At 41.1% G+C, this 15076-nt stretch overlaps 1 protein-coding gene across 6 annotated transcripts in view; it reads left to right on the forward strand.

Annotated features, from left to right (window-relative positions):
- The first annotated feature begins 3330 nt into the window (after nucleotides 1–3330).
- TANC2 (tetratricopeptide repeat, ankyrin repeat and coiled-coil containing 2) overlaps nucleotides 3331–15076 on the forward strand; it is a 363973-nt gene continuing 352227 nt past the window's right edge. For 2 of the 6 annotated variants that reach the window (XM_010816367.4, XM_005220895.5), the window contains exon 1: nucleotides 3331–3588. The gene's annotated coding sequence lies outside the window, so the exon portion shown is untranslated. The remainder of the gene's footprint in view (nucleotides 3589–15076) is intronic. The other 4 variants (XM_010816369.4, XM_010816370.4, XM_005220897.5 and 1 more) reach the window with 3 other exon arrangements.

Raw genomic sequence — 15076 nt, forward strand, 5'->3', positions numbered from 1 at the left:
GGGTGAGGAGTTGAGAACACAGGTGGCTTCTCTCTTCAGTGCTGCTCCCCATCCCTACTGTACCCCACTCCTTCCTCCAGCAAGGACAGATTGTTTCTGCCACAAAGTTAAGAGCATGGCAGCACATTGCAAGACCTATGTGGAGGAAAACTGGCTGACTAGAATCATGTTAGATGATCTAAACAGCGAAAGACTAAGTTCATTCCAGTGGACACTGGCATTGCTCAGTGTGAACAAGGGATCTTGGAAAGGTCAGCCAAAGGAAATGGAGACTGATCTTTGGAAGTATGATGAGGATAGTGAGTCAGAGTTACTCACTTCATCAGAGCAAGAGACCCTGTGGGTTAGAGTTATTAGAGCTTACTGTGGGAAACTCCCAATAAAGAGCTCTGCTGCTAAAATTGAACAAGTACGGTGTTTTTCTAATTTCCAGGAAGAATGGATCTAAAGGTTTTCATTTTGTGAACTGTTATTAAACTTTGGGTTTTTCTAGTGAAAAGTTGCAGACAAATTTCAAAGGAAAAACACAGATGCATTATTTCTTAAAAATACATTATTTTTTTTTAATATGGGGGAGATCTGCACAAACATAATATAGCCAGATTTAATGCTGGTAAAATTGTGTCAAGTTCATATGGCAGGATTCAATCTAACAATATTTCATGGTGTTCCACAATAAGCACCATAATTTCTGAGTGCCGCCACCTGAACTAGTTTGAAAACCAACACATTACACCCCTGACTGCCTTTTGTTATTTCTTGGGGGAAAGGAATGTTATTAGCTCAGTGAAACTCACAGGCAAAGGCTTACAATCAAAGTAGTCTTTAAAATAAATAAAAAAGACCCAAAGAGAATTAAATAGGGTAAATTTGAGTGCAAGAATAACAGAACAATAGCTAAAGTTTCCTGAGCACTTATTTTATACCAGGTTCTGTGGTAAGTACTTTTCAAACATAATTTTACTTAACCTTCCCAACCATCCTGTGGGGTAACATCACCCATATTAGATGCCTGCGTGCACGCTCAGTCGTGTCCGACTCTTTTTGACCCCATAGACTGTAGCCCGCCAGGCTGCTCTACTGTAGCCCGCCAGGCTGCTCTATCCATGGAATTTTCCAGGCCAGAATACTGGAGTGGGTTGCCATTTCCTACTCCAGGCCCGTATTAGATGAAGAAAAACAAGTCTCAGACTTGCTCAAGGTCACATAGGCTGGGAAGTAGTAAGTGACATTGAGATTCAAGGCCAGGTTTCCAGACTTCAATCGTGATACTGTTGTAATGCCTCTTTGGTGTATACTATTTTTACAAAACTCCAAAATTTTAGAGATACAGTAAAGCCCACCAATCTTTTTGCACCAACATTAACCCTTGTAATCATTAACTAGACTAAGATAGTGAGCATTTCCAGCAACCCAGAAGACTCCCTCCTGCCCCCTTCTTAGTCAATTCCTCTGAAGTAATCACCACTCTGCCTCTATCACCATAGATAAATAGGTTTTAGTTAGAGCAATCTAACTTTTTGTAGTTATCACCAAAAGATCCCATATACCAATCCTTCATCTTGCCAGTTTAGCTGTAGTATTTAAAGCTGCTCTAGCTCTGACTTTTTAAGAACTCACTGTAGACACTAGCTGTTGCACATGGCTTCATATTTCTTTCATTATTCTGAAATTAACAACAACTTTGAAAAGAAAAAACACAAAGAAAATCCTGGAGGAAGCAGATTAAAGGACTGTTGCCAAAACTCTCTGGGCTCCCCAGGTGGCTCAATGATAAAGAAACCTCCTGCAATGCAGGAGACACAAAAGGGGCAGGTTCAGATTCCTGGGTCAAGAAGATACCCTACAGGAAGAAATGGCTAGCCACTCCATATTCTTGCCTAGAAAATCAAATGGACAGATGAGCCTGGTGGGCTATAGTCCATGGGGTCACAAAGAGTTGGACAGGAGTGAGCACCAAACCTCTCTATGGCAGAAACACCACAGACACAGTTTGCTTGACTGAAGTTAATCTGGTGCATCAATTTCCAATCCTGGTGTCTCATTAGGAAACAGATGACCAGGAAAAGTCATCTCAGTTCATGGAACAGAAGACTAGCCAGGCAAGACTGGTAATAGTAATAGCTTTGCATCATTTTACAGCATGCCAACAGATTTATGTCCAGATATCTTCCACAGTTGAATTGCTGCTCTATGAGACAGCAATTGCTGCTCTAAGAGAAAGAAAGAGTAAGGAGAAGATCTAGGTAGAGTCAAGTGAGGGAAGTAGGACCTCAAGGAGGCTTTACTGCGGTGGCTTTCCGTGCCTGGCCTACTAGCTGTAACTACATTACTTCTTGTCCAACCAGGCAGTGACAGAATCGGCGTCACAACTTCACCTCAGGCTCTCAAGCTGCGGTTGGTGAATTTCAGCAATGATTCTAGAAAATAGATCTCTCTTCTCTTTCTCTCCCCTCCATTCCTGGTTTTGCACTTCATTGTTTCCTGCACCAGTTGACTTCAGACAGCAATTTGAAGCTGTCTACAGACTACAACTGAATAACAGGGAAAGAAGAACTGACAGCTGTGGGACTCAAAGATTCTAGGAGCGACATGTGTATGAGGTGACTTAAGTGGGGGGAAATCTAGAGGACCGTTCTGGCCATCAAAGCAGCAGGACAGGCCCAGAAGTGGGCGCACGTGACAGCAGCAGCACCTCGAGAGTGACATCACTCGGGGGGTGGAGCCGAACCATCCCGGGCCTTGTCTGCTATTGAGCTGCCCTCCCCTCTTCCCCCACTGAATGCCCACGACCCCGCCAGTCAAAGCCCCCTGAGGAAACAGAAATGCCCGGACCTCACAGACCGGCAGAACCAGGACCCAGCCTCTCGGCGCAGAGACGGGTTCGGTCTCGGCTCTCTCTCCTCGCCACTCCCCACCCCCAAACGGTGGAGGGGGCGGGGGCGCGCGCGCTCCACCACGCACGCGCCCCCACGCACGCGCTCTCCCTTCGCGCTCGCGCTCCTCCCCACCCCGGCCCGGAGGGGGCGGGGCTGCGGGCGGCCTCGGAGGGTGCGACGCCCCCGGCGCGGCGGCGGCGTTAGCGAGCGGCCGGCTGGGCGCGGGTTGCAGGGCGCGCTGCTCCGGCGGGGCCCGCTTGGCACAGCCGCCTCGTGCGAGCCGCCCTCCCGGCGGGGTAAGCTGCGAGCGCTCCGAGCGTCGGACCCGGGGCCACCGGCGCTGCCCTCCCGCCGCCGCCCTCGGTGCCTCCTCTGGGCGGCCCCGCCCCCGTTCCCATCCCCCTCGCGCTCACCTCCCGGCTGTGCCGCGCGCGAGGCGGAGCAAGTCGCCCGCCGCCGCCGCCGCCGCCGCGCTAAGGGGCGAGAGCCTGCACCCGCGCCGCCGCTGACAGGGGGACCGCCGCGGGCTGCGCTCGCCGCCGGGAGGCCCCGCCGCGCCTTTCCCGGACGCAAACCCACCGCGGGCGTCGGAGCGCAGCGAGGTGCTCTGGGATCGCGGGCGGCGCCGGCGGGCGGCGCGGTCCTCACCGGAGACCCCCGGGACTGGGGCTTGACCCGGGGGTGCAGCGAGCCCCCCTCAGAGCGGCAGGTGAGAGACCGCGGGAGCCCGGGAAAGGAAGGTCGCTTCAGTGACAGGGGCGTTCGCCTCCGACGCCCGGGCTCCAGGGAGAGGGGCGGAGGCGAGCGGGGAGGCAGCGAAATGGGCAGCGGAGTGCCTCCGGTGTGGAGGGCGTGGGGAAGGTTGGTTCCCAGTGTGGCCCTCGGGGTGGCTTCGGATGAGTCCGGGATCGGTCACTTCGGTGTCACCGAAGGTGTCATGGAATTTGGTACCGAGAGAATCTCCGGATGACGGGGACCCCAGGAGGAGATGCCAGGCAGATTGCTAAACGTGGCAGGGAAGGTGGTGCAGAACGAGTTGCAAAATGTGCCTCCAGAATGCAGCATAAAAGTAGTTGTGAAATGTGCCAGGTAAGGTACAGGGTGGGTTGGCCTGTAGGGCGTTGAAATTCACAGCAGAAGTGTTCTTTAGTGATATCGTTAATTCCTCTGGGAAAGGAGGCGTAGTCTAAGAAGAGATTAATAAGGCTCATGGCTAGATATTTTATCACAGGAAATCGAGAGGAGCTATGATATGCTATTTTTTGAGACAGAGTGAGTGCCCACGTGAAAGAAACAAGCAAATTGTGTCTGGTTGTGAGATGGGAAAGAAAAAATAGGGCTAAGATAATTCCGGTTTGCCGTCAGCGTGTAGAACACTGATACAATTGCAGCCTGTGTTCTATTCCAGGTGTAGAATGTTTAAAATGGTTTTCATCAAACATAAACAATGATAATTAATATTAGGAAGATTTGGGTGTCTTTCACTGTCTTCTCTCCTCCCCTCCAGGAAAAGAAAAAAAGAAAAAAATACAAAAGACACACACAAAAACCCACCCCACATCTTGACCATAATTCTGAGTTCAAGATCATTAGGCAAAGGGACATTTTTTCATAGGTGCCCCTTTCTTCATTTTTATACAAGTGAAAATTTCTGGAATGAGGAAAACAAAACAATATGGTGAACAAAAGGGATAAATTTTCAGGCATTTTGAGGGTTGGAGCCAAAAGCTGTTGCAATGGTTAATTGCGGTGAATGACAGTAGTGAAATATTCTTGATTGTTGGGGTAGCAAAATAGGGAAAAGAAATTGAATACAGTAAAGGTGGCATAAAAAGCAACAACATGGATACTCTCAGTGGAGCGCTTCTTTCAGCCTTTCCCAGGTAGATCATCTTAGGAATGTGAGCACAGAAATATTAAATATTGTCATCCCCCCTCCATACATACACGCGAGTGTGTGTGTGTGTGTATATATATATAAATACAATTACACATGCCGCAAAACACTGTGATTTCCATTTAAGAAGAACATCTGTGTTTTGAGAGGATTGTCAGAACATAGCTGGAATTTCAGAAGTAACAAAAGACAGCTCCATGAGCTATTTAATGTAACTTATATACATTCAGTGAGTGTCTGTATACTATGAAACAAGCAGAAATGGCTGCATGTGTTCATTAGGGTATAGTTAATTATTGATGAGATTTTAGTGCCTTCTGTTGCAGTTCTTGTAGAGAAATGGAGTTATTTGCCTGAATGTTGTTCTTAGAAGAACATTTGCCACATAATCTGAAAATTCATACTGATTGGCTTCCTCCTGAATCCAGATTCAGCTATTGAGGGATTGTTTGCTTCAAAGACAAACCTGATTTTGCTCCATGATTAATTTTGGGTTTTAGTCATTTCTGTTGATGTGTCCCTCACTTTGGGGGTGAGTGGGGGCTAAAGCATGAGGAGAGGGCCTGAGGAGAATAAAGAGCGATTCTGTTGGATCTTCCTGTTTTGTTCTGACTGTAAGCCATATGTACTGCCACCCCCTACTGTCTGTAGGAAGAGGTGTTACAGAGCCCCATTCTTTTCTTGTTATCACTGCCCCCTTGTGTAAGGGAAGAAATTGAGAGTTGTACTTTGGGAAACCGCTCTCCTCAGATTGTTCTTGATAGAGTGGTTATGGAGATTTATAATCACCTATTCAGAGTCAGGGCTTTAAACTTACTGTCAGTCAGGCTTCAGATTTAATATCTGTTTTTAATAGTATCAATTACTGTCAGTAATTCAAATTGCTAAGAATGTTTTTCAATATGTTTGAGAGTAATGTCATACTCTTAAATAGCACCTACTCTGTTATGCAGGTTTTAATCGGTTCCAGCACCCTACGAGGTATGTACTGTTATTTCCATTTTACAAATGAGAAACTGAAACACTGAGATGTTAAATATCTTGCCCAGGTTTATTTAGCTAGCAAGTGGAAGCGCTGAGTTTCAATTCAGGAACTCTGGCTGCACACCCTGTGCTCTTCATAAATGTAGTATATTGCCCTCTCAATCAAATTGGTGTTGACACACATCACTAAAATGCAGGTGCCCATCATACAAAAGCAAATATATAGATGTGGATAAGCCCAGGTAGGTAGTAAGACACATAAATGTTAAACCTACAGATACACCAAAAAATACTTATAATAACTGTAACTTATTCAGTTACAAATATACTGAAAAATACTTAATGTTACTTATAACTGTACAAAAATACTTGGTTATTTAAAGTATGAATATTTCTCTTTAGGAATTTATTTTTGTAGTTTTATTTCTGGGATTATGAGTAGAGGAGTATCAATACTTTTTATGTGGTTAAGGACGTATTTATGATGGAGGTTTTGGTTTTGGGGGGAACTTTGGAGGTTGAAAGTTTTACTTTCAAGTAGTTTGGTGTGTGTTGTGTGTGTGTGTGTGTGTGTGCACATAGTATTCAGGAAAGGTTTACTGGTGCTTTTAAAGAAATAGTCTAGCGATCTCTGTGTAGAGCAATAGAAATAATTTTCTATAGAGAAATTATCGATTTTTCCTATCTGCTTACATTTTTATGATCCTATTTAAAAAAGAATTAACAAAAATGGGTCAGATGCATATGTACTTTTTACCTTTTTCTTCAACAAATATTTGCTCAGGTTTTTCTTACACTTACTGGTTTATAGATATTGCTACATATGAAATAATATTTATAAAATTATAAAATTTATAAAGTATAAAATAATAATCATGCAGCCAACACGTATATACCTTCCACACGGTTTAAGATATGAATATCACCTCCTATACTTAACAGTTATTTTCTTCTCTTAGTCAAACTTTCTCCCATTCCGTGAATCACATGTCATGTAGTCAAACACTTCCTTCATTTTTATATACATTGTTTGATAAGACAATTCAATATAATCTGATTATGACTGAGACTAATTCATGTATGTGTATATACTTTAGTGTGTTTAATAAATTGTCTTAGAGTCAAGTCCTGCTCTATATTTATATTGGTCGTTGGCTCATTTTAGCATACTTGAAAAACCTGATTTTGTGTTTGCATCTTTATCATAAAGTTTTACTAAGATGATTAAACATTAGTAGATTATTTCCCTCTTCTGTCATTGATTCTTGACTGTCCTGTGCAAGCTCTCTAGCTGCCCCCAACCCCCAACTTCCTTAAGGCCTTTGTTCTTTTAGTATTTTCTGAATGACTCTGTATGCATTGTTTTGAATGGAGAAGGAAGTAAGCCTGGAAAAGAGTGTACTAAACCAGTGTTTCCAAAAGGGGAGTTTTAAGGTAGTTGATACTAATTAGATTTAAGGAAGAACAAGTATGATTAAAAGAATGCATCAAAATTCTCCCCTTGTCATATTTCTTCCTCTTAGAATTAAAATTGAATCTCTGAGATATACTGATTGGGCACACTCATTGAATTATGTTGGATTGTACTTATACAAGGGCTTCCCAGGTGGCTCAGTGGTAAAGAATCCACCTGCCAATGCAGGAGATGCAGGTTCAATCCCTGGGTTGGGAAGATACCCTGGAGGAGGAGTTGGCAACCCACTCCAGTATTTTTGCCTGGAAAATCCCATGGTAAGGGTAGCCTGGCGGGCCCAGTTCCATGGGCTGCAATTCCAGTCCATGGAATTGCAAAGAGTCTAAAAGAGTCTACATGACTAAGCGACTGAGCACGCAAACGTGCTTATACAGGATCACCAGTGTTTTCTGTCGTATTTGTACTGATGGTAGCCAGATTTTATTTCAAGCAACTAGAACAAACAATTTCAGATGGTTGTTTACTTTTCTAGTACTAGTCTGATCAAGGTGTCAAATATAAAATAGTTTGAAAACTAGTTTGTTTGGAATTTTTTTTCTCAACATTGTATCTGCTCAGAGCCTATGGTTATGGAATACTGTTGTCATTTGGAAAGAAGACACTGTGTAAATAAATGGTTTTGTCTTTGTTATAATACCATGAAAACACCACTGGGTTTATTTGAATAGTATCTTTTGCAGTAGTTTGTATTAGATGAAGATTGTTTATGACTGAAAAAATGAGTCAAGGAGCTGTGTGTGTGGTGATTGAGACTACATCATGACCTTGATGAGTCTCTAAAAATTGATGGAGAGAAGTAGGTTACAGGAAGAGCTTAAAGACTTAACGCTGTGTTTCCCCACCCCATGGTCCTTTTTCTTCCTTTTAGAGGATATTTGTACCTTAAATATTTCAGATTTAAGATAATATTAGATGGAGAATGTGATATTTGGGCCTGGGTTTTAGAAGGCTAAAGCAGTTTGAGGATGTAATCAGAGAAAAAAGTTTCTGGTGGGGATCTTTCATATTCTAGAAAGCTTTAAGTAAATGTAATTGCATAATTTTTTTTCTGGAAGCACATTTCTTTTTTTAGGTCAGTTTATTTTCTTTACAAAATCTTTATAAGTCATTGAAAGCTGTGTTTGTGGATATTACAAGCATTAGGTAAGTTGCTTTCCTATGGGCCACACATTACCACAGTATCTTATGTTCAGCTTCTGTTTGTTCTTGAATAGTGAAGGGTAAACATGACTAAGTTTAAGAGGCAAAGAGTTAATTCGATGTTAGTAATTGCTCACCTTCTTTATCCTTTCCTTCCCCATGATACTAATTTCTGCCTTTATTGAATGCGTGATATATCCCACCTCTCAAATGCCTTTCTTTTGATCAGAACTTGAGAGATTCTGATGTCAGTTATTTAAACTGAGTAGTTGCATTATAGTGAATAATCTTGTTGGTATGCTTCTTAAAAATTTTAATTGCCTTGCCTTTTTTCTGAAAGACTCGTCTTATGCCTCGTTATGACACCCGTATTATGTCTAACTCTGAAGAAGTTTTTGACAAAATGTATTATTTGATTCTACCTTTTTTTTCTTCAGAAGAGGTATCTCAAGTGGAAAGGTTTGGAGCACAGCCTGTGAGAGAACATTCTTCCTTGTTTGCTCTGGTCTCAGTCTCTCATATATATATATTTTGTATACATATAACAAAGTCATTGTTATATGAAAAAACCATTGTTTTTCCAGGTAATCATGCTTATTTCCTTGTGTGTAAAACCATGCTTGCATTATAAGATTATATTAGATGACATATCTGATCATAGAGGGACAACATGAAAAATGGCACCAGTTTTTTTTATCGCCATGGAAACCCTTTTTCCTTTCCTTAGGATCTAGCCTTATGAATGGATTAGTTATTAAATTTGGAAATGGGAGTGGGTATGTAGATACTGTGATTTAATCATTTAGGCAGGAGACTCCACCTCAGATCTCACTAAATTCCCCCTGCTAATTGAAGGAAGTCTCTTCTTAGCCTTTTGTTCCTAACCTTGTGTTTTGGGGGGGTCTCACAATTTCTAGCTGTAATTGCTGAAGTTTGATAAGGCAAAGTTAAGGAAGCTTGATGGGTATTTGTACCCAAGCTAGAATTCTATTTCAGTTTGAATTCCATGAAATCCTGTAGAGCTCCTGAAGACTGTGAATTAGGGTGAATGAAGGTAATTAGCTTTAGTAGGCATGTGGGATGAAGACTTACTACTACACATTCAAATCCTGCTTCAGCGTCAGAGAATCTCAGCTCTTCCTTTTTAGGGATTTAAAGAGGAAGAGAGACTTCCTTTGGAAGTTGCTCTTCGGACGTTGTTATATTGTAGGATGACAGTACTGTTGTTTGGTTGTAAGAAACTTTTGAAATCTTAACGATCATGAGACCCCTTGTATAGTAGAGAGAACATGAACTTGTGAGTTTTTGAATCCTGAAAACAGGTTCAGATTATCGCTCTGTCACTTACTAGCTGTATGAGGCGTTAAAACCTCTCTTGGAGGGTTTTGATGATGATGAATAAAATAATGTCAGTGAAAAATCCTTAGGACAATATCTAATTCTTAACAAATATTCATTTTTATTTAGTTTTGGAGAGTGTCCTGGATTTCTGGTGTTTTGATGCTCTTCACATAATTCCTCCCCATGATATTTTACTAGTATTGTCAGTCTAGCTTTTCCGTGTTGTTTTGTCTTGCTCTTCTTTTCAGCCTAGTAAAGTATTAAAAATAAAAACCTATGGTAATTTGGCTACTCATTAATTTAGTGCCTTGAAATTTTCATTTATGAAAGATTTGATAAGAGCTGAAAGAAAAAGTTCTTGAATAACTGTAAACTTAAAAATAAAAACTCTTAGGCAGACTCCTAGTATGCATTTCTGTTTGTACTGTTTCCCTTTAAGTACTACATACTTGTGAAAAATTAATTTTTAATTTCCTGTGAAAATAGCAAACCACAACACTTCTTGGGACACTGAGCCCATTGGCAATTTTTTTTTTTTTTTTTTTTCAATTTGATCATGTGAACATTTTCTACTTTTACAAGCATTTCTCTTTTTTTGTGAATAACCGAAACTTCCTCTGTGTGATAACTGTATCCCCCACTTGCCTGCCACCATGCGCCATGTTGTTAGCTTTTTGTAATTTTTCTCTTTAAAAAATTTATAAGTGACAGTAAGTCAAGGTGGTTGATTGTCTTTGTGATCTACTTAATAAAAAGGACTTATCTACAGTGTAAAATAATATACCAGAAAGAGTTTGCCCCTCTTTTTCCAGTATAACAAGCTAGTATTCAAAATCTCATTTTTTTCCCCAAGCTTTGATGATTTCTATCATGTTTTGCCCATTTCTGCTCATCTGTGTACATATCATGCAAACACTAATTCATTGACTATTTTTCTTTAACGTGACTCACTTTTTGTCTTAGGTTTATCCTTGGTTGTCATATTATACACAACCTAATAAGTTTGTAACTAAAAACTAGTTTATCATGAAGACATCTTGCCTTTAGAAAGTCCACTTATATGCAACTTTGGTTCCAGATTGGATCGTTTTGTGTTTTTAAGTAAATGAACTTCATAATGAACCCTCTTCTTGTTTTAGATAATATAATTCTGTTTTGCCTTTGGATGTATTGGGTAGCCATTTATTGAGTGAGTGAGTGAGTAAGTGAAAGTTGCTTAGTCGTGTTCGACTCTTTGTGACCCCGTGGACTTAGTCCATGGAATTCTCCAGGCCAGAATACTGGAGTGGGTAGCCTTTCCCTTCTCAAGGGGATCTTCACAACCCAGGGATCCAATCCAGGTCTCCCACATTTCGAGTGGAATCTTTACCAGTTGAGCCACAAGGGAAGCCCAAGAATACTGAAATGGGTAGCCTATCCCTTCTCCAGCGGATCTTCCTGACTCAGGAATCGAACTGGGGTCTCCTGCATTGCAGGTGGATTCTTTACCAACTGAGCTATGAGGGAAGCCATTTATTAGTTGTCAACAAATATTAATTTGTCATTAATTACAGTAGGTAACTGGTATCTCCTTCCCCCACCTTCTACTTTTAAAAAAAATTCCAAAAGTATTCCTCTGTTTGCAACCACGGAAAAAACAAACCAGGGATGAAGAAAGAAAAAAATATTTTCCTCTCCTCCACTTTTACCCTTGTGGTAACCAGCATTAACTAACACTTCGAGTATTTTTTTTTTTATCATCTTTCTCTTTGCTCAGAAGCCATTAAGCATGTATGAAAGTGAAAAAGTGAAAGTTGCTCAGTTGTGTCCAACTCTTTGTGACCCCATGGACTATATAGTCCATGGAATTCCCCAGGCCAGAATACAGGAGTGGGTAGCCATTCCCTTCTCCAGGGGATCTTTCCAACCCAGGTCTCCTGCATTGCAGGTGGAGTCTTTACCATCTGAGCCACCAGGGAAGCCCAAGCATATGTATATGTATATATATAAACAGATATATAGGCTTTTTGTAACTTGCTTTATTCATTTAAGAATATATCATAGCTAGCTCCAGTTTAGTAAATGAAACTCTAATTAATTTTAAAAAGCTGAATAACATTGCATAGCATACAGTACCATAATTTAGTCTGTTTTTCTCCACCTGATGGATATTAAGATTGTTTTCCTCTTTTGCTATTACAAACATTAGGCCACTCTTATTCATGAGTAGACAAGCAAACATTCTAAATAAACTATTAGCAAAATAAATCTAGCAGTGCATGTAAAATAGATACATCTTGATCCAGTAGAATTTATTCCAGGGAAGCAAGAATACTTAAATATTAACATTTTTTATATTACTGAAGTTAAAGATAAAAAGTATATGATTATCTCTCTCTTTGGGGGTGAGTTGGGGGACTTTGTATTGTGTTTGTGTAAAACAGCAAAAGGAGATTCCTGCCCGTTCGGACAGTAGTCTAAGTTTTGTACAGTCCTTTGATCCTCAAAGTTAATAGACAAAAACCGTTTTTCTGGAGTCTTTAGGTGGACTTTGTAGGACCTGGACCGTGACTCGGACCTTGGCCTTACTACCAGCTTTTGATTGCCAAAGTCTAGTCCTCTTGACAGTATGGAAATAAGCATCCTTCTAGAGACTGGGGTGGATGATATGGGTGAGCCTGTCCAATTTAGGGCTGGCACTTTTTAAGATCTTTTATTTGATTACCTTTGGGCTTAATGACCACCTTGTTGGCCTCTGTATAGGTGCCCATTGTCTTGGAAACGTTGGCTGGAATTTTTCTGAGGGCTTGCTTGTTGGCAGAATATGTGTTCCTTAGGATCTATTTTTCTTCAAGTCATTTCTAGGACTGGTCATATATGATATTTTTCTTGGATTCGGCCACATCTCTGTTGCTAGCTGCAACTCTGGGAGTGTTGGAGACTGGAAAAAAAGAGACCTTGACTATCTTAATAGGTGCCAAAAAACATTTGATAACATTTTGGAGTAATTTCCTCAGAGTGTGTGTGGCATAATTTCTGAATGCTTGCTTAGGTGAAGATGCCTTTCTTTTCTCTTGATCAGTTAAAGGGTATCTTGACTGGATATAGTGTTTTTGGGTCATAATCATTCCCCCCCCCCCCATATAACGTAGATACCTTATTACCACTGTCTTTAAGCTTCTTGTGCAATAGAGATGTCTGATGCCAGTCTGATTCTCCTTTCTTTTGAAGTATTAGTAACTCATTCTTTATCTTCTGCACAAAAAGTCTTCCCTCTTTTATGTGCACTGAGATGATCAAGTCTAATCTCATCATGTACTTTATCATTTTTATACTATGAGAAACCAAATACTGCCAGCTCATCTCTGATTTTATGGAGTCTGCTTCCTGTCTGTATAGTTCTGTATCTCTCACTTTCTGCCTTCAGTTTTTCTCTCCCTCTCTTCTTATTCTTTACTGTTTAGTGATAGTAAAATCATTTTGATCATTCTGAGTTGATAATCTCAGATACACCTTGTACCTTTCAAAATGTAGTCTCAAATTTTTTTTATTTCAGTGAAGTTTTTTTAATTATTGTTTTTACTATATGTTCTGTTCCTTGCTTTGATCTTCTTCAGGAATTCCTATCAGTTGTATGTTCAATCTTCTTTGCCATCTTCAATATTTGTCACTTTTTCTCAGATCTTTTTAATCTATTTTTTGAGTTTAATTTTTTTCTCTTTTTTACCTTCTGTTTTTCTTAAGGGACTATCTTTTTATTTACTCTTGTCTTCGTTTCTGGAATATGTCTTTCCTTTTATTTTTAATTCTTACTCGAGTCATGTCTCATTTTGTGTTTTTATAATTCTTGTATTGTTTTTCTTTCATGTCTTATGTCATTTTCCTAAGGTCTTTTCTCATTCTGAAATAGCAGGTTTTAATTTTGATCTGTTATGTGGGTATGTCTTTCCAGCACACTTTCATTGTCTGCAGTGATGTTATTCTGCTTCATACTCTCCTTTCTTTTCTGGTTGCACTGGGTCTTCGTTGCTGCGTGCCCAGGCTTTCTCTAGTTGTGGAAGGTGGAGGGAGCTGCTCTCTAGTTTGGGTTCGTGGGCTTCTCATTGTGGTGGCTTCTCTTATTGCAGAGCTTGGCCTTCAGTAATTGCAGCACGAGGTCTCGGCAGCTGTGGCTTGCTGGCCCTGGGGTGCAGGGGCTTCAGTAGTTGTGGGTCAGGGGCTCATTAGTGTGGCTCGTGGGCCCTAGGGCGTGTCGGCTGCAGTGGTTACAGCACGCTGACTTAGTAGTTGTGGCACACGGGCTTAGTTGTTCCACAACACGTGGCATCTTTCTGGACCAGGGCTTAAACCTGTGTCCCCTGCATTGGCAGGTGGATTCTTACCCACTGTGCCACCAAGGAAGTCCCTGTGTTCTCTTCTTATAACAACTTTATGTGGGATTGACTTTGATACATTTCTGTGACTCATTTTTACTTGAAATTAATTACATGAATCTTTTAGAATGTGACTGGGTTCAGGAAAGCTTCTAACTTTACTGAGCTTTTTATTCTATTGTTTTTGTGTGGTGTTTAAAAATATGGGGGCTTGCTTTCTGAGATTTCCTAAACTCTTCTAGAGGAGGTTCTTCTCTAGTAGTTCTGGACCTTCTCTTCATCTCTCTTGCCTGATCTGACTCCACCCCTTTATGACCATGAAGCCCTTCTCTGCGCCTTCTGGGTCTCACTGTCTGTCATGCAAAATTCCCTTTTATCTTATAACCTCCTCTACTAAACAGCACTGTCTGCGTTCTCTAACTGAAACTTACCTTTTGCCTGAGGGTGCTTACTTCTCTTGGCAAGTTCTGAAGTGGTGGTTCCTCCTAGTGAGGTGGGTTAAGTATTCTCTTTGCTTTGTCATAGTTGCTTCTAGACCTCTTCTGGGTTCACTACTAGTCTCCTGCTACTGCACTTATAATTATGGTGATTTCAGTATTCATGTAGATGATCCTTCTGATATTCTGGCCTCTTGACTTTCTCTTCTCCACCGATCCTGTCTTCCGTCTCAGCCATTCACTCTGTTGCACATCCTTTGCAGATATTTTTAAAGTCTCAGTGCATCTGCATTAACTGGGGAGCTTTGGCAAACCACAGGTGCCAAGGACTAACTCCCAGAGATTCCGATTTGCCTGGTCTGAGGTGTGGCCTGAGAGAATGTTTTTGACAGTTTTCCACAGTGACTTTAATGCACACTCAGGATTGAGAGTTGCTGTCCTAGAACTTGCTGTAACTCAAAACTACAACTTTCTATACTGTTGGTTTCTGGCATTTTACTCTCCACCTACTACCTCTATTTTTTCAGGCTCATTTCTTTTATTACCCAACAACCTTAATTCCTTGATCTCAC

This window comes from Bos taurus, chromosome 19, assembly GCF_002263795.3.
Source record: "Bos taurus isolate L1 Dominette 01449 registration number 42190680 breed Hereford chromosome 19, ARS-UCD2.0, whole genome shotgun sequence".
Taxonomy (NCBI): domain Eukaryota; kingdom Metazoa; phylum Chordata; class Mammalia; order Artiodactyla; family Bovidae; genus Bos; species Bos taurus.